This window comes from Macrobrachium rosenbergii, chromosome 23 (assembly GCF_040412425.1).
Source record: "Macrobrachium rosenbergii isolate ZJJX-2024 chromosome 23, ASM4041242v1, whole genome shotgun sequence".
Lineage (NCBI taxonomy): Eukaryota > Metazoa > Arthropoda > Malacostraca > Decapoda > Palaemonidae > Macrobrachium > Macrobrachium rosenbergii.
Window position 1 is genome coordinate 35,380,984 of NC_089763.1, and position 7,483 is coordinate 35,388,466.

The following is a 7,483-nucleotide window of genomic DNA, read 5'->3' on the forward strand; positions in this document are numbered from 1 at the left end:
AATCCACTTGGCTCCAATGTTAAAAAGAGCACCAGATCTACAAGGACATGATGGCCTTCCATTACAGATGAATACAACAAGATAAGTGTAATCCAGAAATCAGTTTAAAGTGATGTCCTATATTGTTTTGGTTTCCTACTAAAAAGTACAGAAGACCTGTCACTCAGGTTAAAGCTCAGCAGGGATCCATCCTGACCTAACCTTCCTTTTAAACTAAGCATAACCTTGGGTGTCATACCCTAGGATGAACTGAAAAAATCATTTCATTGGCTGTCTGCGTCTTTTACAAAATAGTTATCAGATGTCACCATCTTCCAATAATTACCAGATGTCACTATCAGATGTCACCATCTTCCAATAATTACCAGATGTAACTATCTTCCAATAATTACCAGATGTCACCATCTTCCAATAATTAGATGTTACCAGCTTCCAGTAATCACCAGGTGTCACCAGCTTCCAGTAATTACCAGATGTCACCAGCTTCCGGTAATTACCAGATGTCACCAGCTTCCGGTAATTACCAGATGTCACCAGCTCCCGGTAATTACCAGATGTCACCATCTTCCGGTAATTACCAGATGTCACCAGCTTCCGGTAATTACCAGATGTCACCAGCTTCCGGTAATTACCAGATGTCACCAGCTTCCGGTAATTACCAGATGTCACCAGCTTCCGGTAATTACCAAACGTCACCATCTTCCAGTATTTCTCCTAAACTGATTTTCATTTTTCCCTACCTTATGCTTCACAATGGCAATCACTGACATTGGTAACATAATTTACAATCGAGTAGGCTATATAAATTTAACAAAACTTTTGGATCCAAAAGACAGTATTTATGGAATCATTTGTTAAAACAGATGTTTTTAGCAGTATAGGCTAGCCACACGTTAGGAAAGCATAAATGCTTTCATATTGGTATTCATTCTAATTAGGGTTAACTTTTCACTTTTAAAACCTCAATACTTTTACAACAAGGTTCAATTTACCTAAAAACCATATTTGATTCAGCGTTCTGTTGTGATTATTTAAAATTTTCTCTGAAGAGTGTCCCTCTTCTATCATACCCCTGGGCCGCGTTCAAACGCTGGTTACTAAAGTGGTGAACTGAACTGAATATAGAATTTAGGCCAAAGGCCAAGCACTGGGACCTACGAGACCATTCAGCGCTGAAACGGAAGTTGACAGCAAGGTTTGAAAGGTGTAACAGGAGGAAAGCCTCAAAGCAGTTGCACTATGAATCAATTGTTAGGAGAAGGTGGAAAGTAAGATGGAAGAAAGAGAATATGAAAGGAGGTACAGCAATAGGAACGAAAGGGGTTGCAGCTAGGGGCCGAAGGGACGCTGCAAAGAACCTTAAGTAATGCCTACAGTACACTGCATGAGGTGCACTGACGGCACTAACCCCCATACGGGGCCTGTAGAAAGTCCTCTTTGCCTCGATACTATTACATTAAGTTCCTTTTTTGAAAGCTACCAAGCAGAGCAGCAAGGGACGACAAAAGAATAGCATGACCTTTGACCTTTAGCATGACCTTTGACCTTTAGCATGACCTTTGACCTTTTCGCTCCGGGGTTTCCAGCACAGATCAGACAAGTCCATCTCGCCATGCGGTGCACTGTAGGCATTATTTAAGGTTCTTTGCAGCGTGACTTCGGCCTCTAGCTACAACCCCTTTCGTTCCTTTTACTGTACCTCCTTTCATATTCTCTTTCTTCCATCTTACTTTACACCCTCTCCTAACAATTGATTCCTAGTGCAACTGCTCTGAGGTTTTCCTCCCGTTACACCTTTCAAACCTTTTACTGTCAGTTTCCGTTTCAGCGCTGAATGACCCCATAGGTCCCAGCCCTTGGCCTCTTGTCGTTCCTTGAACAGAATACAGAATTTAGGCCAAAGAATTGCTAGCATGACCTTTGACCTTTTAGCTCGGGGGGTTTCAAGCACAGCTCAGACAGGTCCATCTCGCGGGCTGGCAAGGAAAAAAAAAATGAATTTCCTGAAATGTCTACTGAGAAGAGTCTCCGGATTCATTTTCCTCCTTTTGTTAAACAGCGTGCTATTTCGCATTTGTTGCAGTCTCTCGGGACGGCGCCGCCTTCTTCTTCTTCTTCTTCTTTTATGATGTTCATGAGAAATGGGGTCTTTCGGAGTTTTCATTAAGAGCATGAATGATGAAAGGGAAAAATGTGCATATGATATTTGCAACAAGAAAAAGACCGGCCGGAGGGAAATGCATGAGAGATCGTATTTTAGAATGACCTAGTTCATTGTATAAATTATATATTATATTGTATAAATTATATATATATATATATATATATATATATATATATATATATATATATATATATATATATATATATATATATATATATATATATATATATATTATTATATTAGATTAGCGAAGCCAACATCTTCATGTCAAGAACAGCGAACCCAGTGCTTCCCATGTAACGAATGGCCAACCCTTTCTGGTCCGAACTCCAATTCCACATGAGGGCTAGTACTAAACATGGCGAAACAGTGAATCGTCTACACTGTTTCGCAGTGTTTAGTACTAGCCCCTGAGGGGGGTGTCAAATGTATTTCGCCCTGTTTAGTACTAGCCTGGGGGATCAGATGTCTGGTACCGCAGTGTTCATGTCTATAACAGCGTACCCGATTATTCCCGTGTCAAGAATAACGAACCCAATAATCCTCTCGTACAGAATAGCGAACCCTGCTGTGAGTGGGTTCGTTCATCTTGACATCATCCATATAATATACAGTATATATATACATACATAATTATATATACATATATATTAGAGATTTTAGTAATGGGCTTCACATTCGTCGTAAAGTAGCCCTGTCCGGCTTAAGAGTCATCTGGATCTGTTGCCAAGCTCAACTGGTCTGTGACACCCATCACACAACCTGCTGTTTTGCTGGCTGGCTAAGCTTTCCTAATCTTTTCCTTCTGCATTTAACTGTTTTATGGAAGACCCTTTAGGATAGTTATTAGCATCTCGTGAAGTTTTGGTTTTGTGGGTCCCAGATGGAGTTCATTCCTTTCTTTTGTTGGAGTGAGGGGTGTCATACTCACTTCTGAAACAATGAACGGAAAGTCCCACGAAAATATAAAAAAGTTACACATTTTTGCCTTAGCAAAAAGTTATACACTTTTGCCTTAGCAATAACTGTTTAACAATCTCGAAAGCACGGCATCTAAATACAAATCAAGATTCCACAGGCCATGACCTACTTGGCCTACACCTGGGAATAATTTTTCTTTTCTCATCAACCAAAATATGGAGTCCAGAGAAACAACTTGGCAACAACAGGATCATCGTTATCAAAGCAAATCGAATACAAAAATCCACGATGAATAACTCACCAAGATGATGTCAAATTCTATACCATTAAAAACGCTCGCACCTTTGCATGAGGCTCACACTGCTGATTGAATTGAATTGAAACGGAAATTTAGGCCAGAAGGCTATGAAAGGTCATTCAGCGCAGGAGGAAAAGGTATCAAAGCGGGAGGTGCACTATGAATCAACTGTTAGGGAGGTTGGAAGTCAGATGGAAGATGTGTGAACGGAGGTACAGTAAAAGATGAAAGAGGTTGCAGCTAGGGGCCGAAGGGACGCTGCAAAGACCCTTAATTAATGCCTACAGTGCACCAAGTGAGGTGCACTGACGGCACTATCCCCTACGGGGACACTGCTACTTGGCTGAATGTTCTTTGAACAGTTCTTTATTTTTTTTTTTTTTTTGCATGTAGCCAAGGATCTTCAAGCCATCAAGAGACGAATATCTGAACTGTAAAATAGTTTTGTTTATTATTTTCATGAAGTAAAGTCTTGCCCATGAAAGATACATACCGTAGACTTAATTTAAAAATACATATTTGTAAAAATGAACAGCTATTATATATGAGTCAAGAAGACGAAATATTACTGTGTAATTTTAATGAAAATATCAGATGTTCTCTCTTGTTGCTGTAATTCTAATGTAATTCTAATGCTGTAATTAAATATTCAGGGCCTCACAGAAACACAATTTACACGGGAAAGCTACAAATTTCAGCTAATGTTGCTGCTACACTGATATTTATGTCTGGGCTAATGGTATTATCCAAAATACTATATTGTTTCCTAGAATTTATGCTCCCAATTTTCGAATCGCGTGGGTGCAAATGACTATAGCTTGTCTGGCGTCACAAGTCCCATGGTCATTAATGCCGAATGCAAGTGTCCTGAATTAGTGTATAATTCATTTGAATAAAGGGGGCTCTGTTTATCTATGCTTTCCCCACCATCTTTTCTGAATCGGTGAAAGTCGATTTTTTATCTAATCTTCATTGTTAGTTTTCTGAATAGAAAACTCTCGTGGGCGGCTTTATCTGTCCGTCCGAATTTTTTCTGTCCGCCCTCAGATCTTAAAAACTACTGAGGCTAGAGGGCTGCAAATTGGTATGTTGATCATCCACCCTCCAATCATCAAACATACCAAATTGCAGCCCTCTAGCCTCAGTAGTTTTGATTTTGTTTAAGGTTGAAGTTAGCCATAATCGTGCCTCCTGCAACGATATATGGTCACGCCACCACCGGGCCGTAGTTAAAGTTTCATGGGCCGCGGCTCATACAGCATTTCACCGAGATCACCGAAAGACAGATCTATTTTCGGCGTCCTTGATTATACGATGTACGGAAAACTGTACTGCGCCGAAGAAACTTCCGGCGCATTTTTCACTTGTTTCCATCATGCTAAAATATTCTTTCAAGTTCCTACGATCCATTAGTCTATCAATACCTTATCAGTCGGCCCCCTTCATCCTTTTACGCACCTTCCGCCCTTTTCCTACGTCAGCGCATTATACCGATGCATTCTCGCACCTTTAATCTCTCTATCTCTCCTCCTGGAAAATCCTTTCCAGCCGGTGCAATCCAGCTTCCCTCTCCATTTACTTTATTGAGCGTGCGTTGCTGGAGTATGACTCCAGTCCATTAGGAAATGGAGGGCAGCTGCCATGATTAATTCCTCTGAGTGCCCTACTGGTGCCTATGGGCAGGGCGCAAAAGCCGAAAAAAAAAAAAAAGATTCCGAAAAAGGGGCTGTTTTCTGCGGAGGTACATGATGCAGAAGAAGAAGAAGAAGAAGAAGAAGAAGGGCCGGTTTTCTGTAGAGGTACATGGAGAAGAAGAAGAAGAAGAAGAAGAAGAAGAAGAAGAAGAAGAAGAAGAAGAAGAAGAAGAAGAAGAAGAAGAAGGAGAAGGAAAAAGGCATGATTGAAGCCCTAGGTTTGTTTATATATGTACTGACCCCATAAGGGGTAGTACCTTTGTAACCATTTGCTCTCAATTTTCCTTTTAGCGCTGAATGGCCCTCATGGGTCCCAGTGCTAGGCCTTTGCCCTAATTTGTACATTCTATTCTCTATTTTATATATGTATTGATAACGGCAGTGAATGGAGAGGCATTGAGGGCAGTGAACAGGTAAGATTAGACAATAGGACAGAGGACTGATGACTTCAAGAACATCCAGGCTAAATTAACGATTCTCTTTTAAAATATAAAAGAAAAAAATTCTCCCGGTAGGAACTGAATATAGAATTGAATGGAATGTAGAATTTAGGCCAAAGGCCAAGCACTGGGACCTAAGAGGTCATTCAGCCCTGAAACGGAAACTGACAGTAAAAGGTTTAAAAGGTGTGACTGGTGGAAAACCTCAGAGCAGTTGCACTATGAATCAATTGTTAGGAGAGGGTAGAAAGTAAGATGGAAGAAAGAGAATATGAAAGGAGGTACAGTAAAAGGAACGAAAGGGGTTGCAGTTAGGTGCCGAAGCCACGCTGCAAAGAACCTTAATTAATGCCTACAGTGCACCGCATGAGGTGCACTGATGGCACTCCCCTCTACGGGGTTCTCCCGGTACAGGAAAAAACAAAAAGACTGCTACATTCGTTCCTCAATTAGCTTTTCAAATGGCTACACAGGAGCTCATCAGCAGCATACAGAACGCACTGACATAAGTGTCATTCTCCTCTCTCTCTCTCTCTCTCTCTCTCTCTCTCTCTCTCTCTCTCTCTCTCTCTCTCTCTCTCTCTCTCTCTCTCTCTCTCTCAAGACTATATAAAGATGTATCCGAAATCAGATCAAAACCGAATTCTGGCTTTACCGAACAGATATTCCCCGTCCTGTTATATAAAACTTAATCCTAAAACTTCTAAAGTTTAAGATGCTCCTCAGATTGACTGAGAAGATGCTCTTGTGTTTTGCTTTCTAAGATCGTGATCCTCGGGTTTCTGTGGGAAGTGAATCTAATGAGCGAGAGACTGCAAGGCCAGAATTGGAAACTTGTTTGAAAGCCAGTGAATCGAGTTCTCCAGAAGAAGAAGAGGAAGAAGAAGAAGAAGAGGAGGAGGAGGAGGAGGAGGAGGAGGAGGAGGAGGAGGAGGAGGAGGAGGAGGAGGAGGAGGAGGAGGAGGAGGAGGAGGAGGAGGAGGAGGAGGAGGAGTTGTTGAAGTACAGGAAGTTGATAATGCTGTACAAGAACTGTCTTAAAATAATAAAAGTTGTATGTGCATCAGTATTATATATATATATATATATATATATATATATATATATATATATATATATATATATATATATATATATATATATGTGTGTGTGTGTGTGTGTGTGTGTGTGTGTGTGTGTGTGCGTCAGAGAGAGAGAAGAAAAACAACTGCAAGTCAGTCGCCATTACGTCCTCCCTTTAGCTTCAAGAAGAACATAAAAATATCTGCATTATCCCTAGAAAGCACCTGGGAAAGGCAGGTGCTTCGGCAAGCACCGAGAAAGGGGCTGAGCGCAACACGAGGGGGGGAAATGGAAGGGGAAAATCACGGAAGAACCTCATCGAGCGATGGGAACCGACTCTTAGCATGATTGGGGAAATGCCGAAGGCGAAACTGAGGCGCCGTCCTAAAGGTTGCAACCTTTAAGCAGAAGCAAGGCACTTTCTGAAATCCCCGATTTGGGATTTCGGGAAGGGGATACTGAAGGATTGCGTGGTGGACTTTATGTAATCTTTATGGGTATTTCACACTGAAAGGTTGTGATTTGCATAAATGTATGAGAATGGCTTACGCTGGTTTAGGTTAAGCTGATTTAAACCGCGGGTCTTTGCCTACGCTGTAGTGAGAGTGGCAAGGCGTTGAAGGGTTTAAGAGGTATATAAGAGGCCTGATCTGGACTCCTGAATTTTGTACAACCAACCAAGAAAGGCGTTTTCCATCCTTTGAACTTTGTTTGCTCTCAAGGGTCTGGGCAAGAAAGATCCCTCCATGTTCTTTGCTTTCTCCGGGTCTGGGCAAGAAAGATCCCCCCATGTTCTTCATCTTTTCCAGGTCTGAGCAAGAAAGATCCCTCCATGTTCTTTGCTTTCTCTGGGTCTGGGCAAGAAAGATCCCTCCATGTTCATTGCTTTCACAAGAAAGGGTCT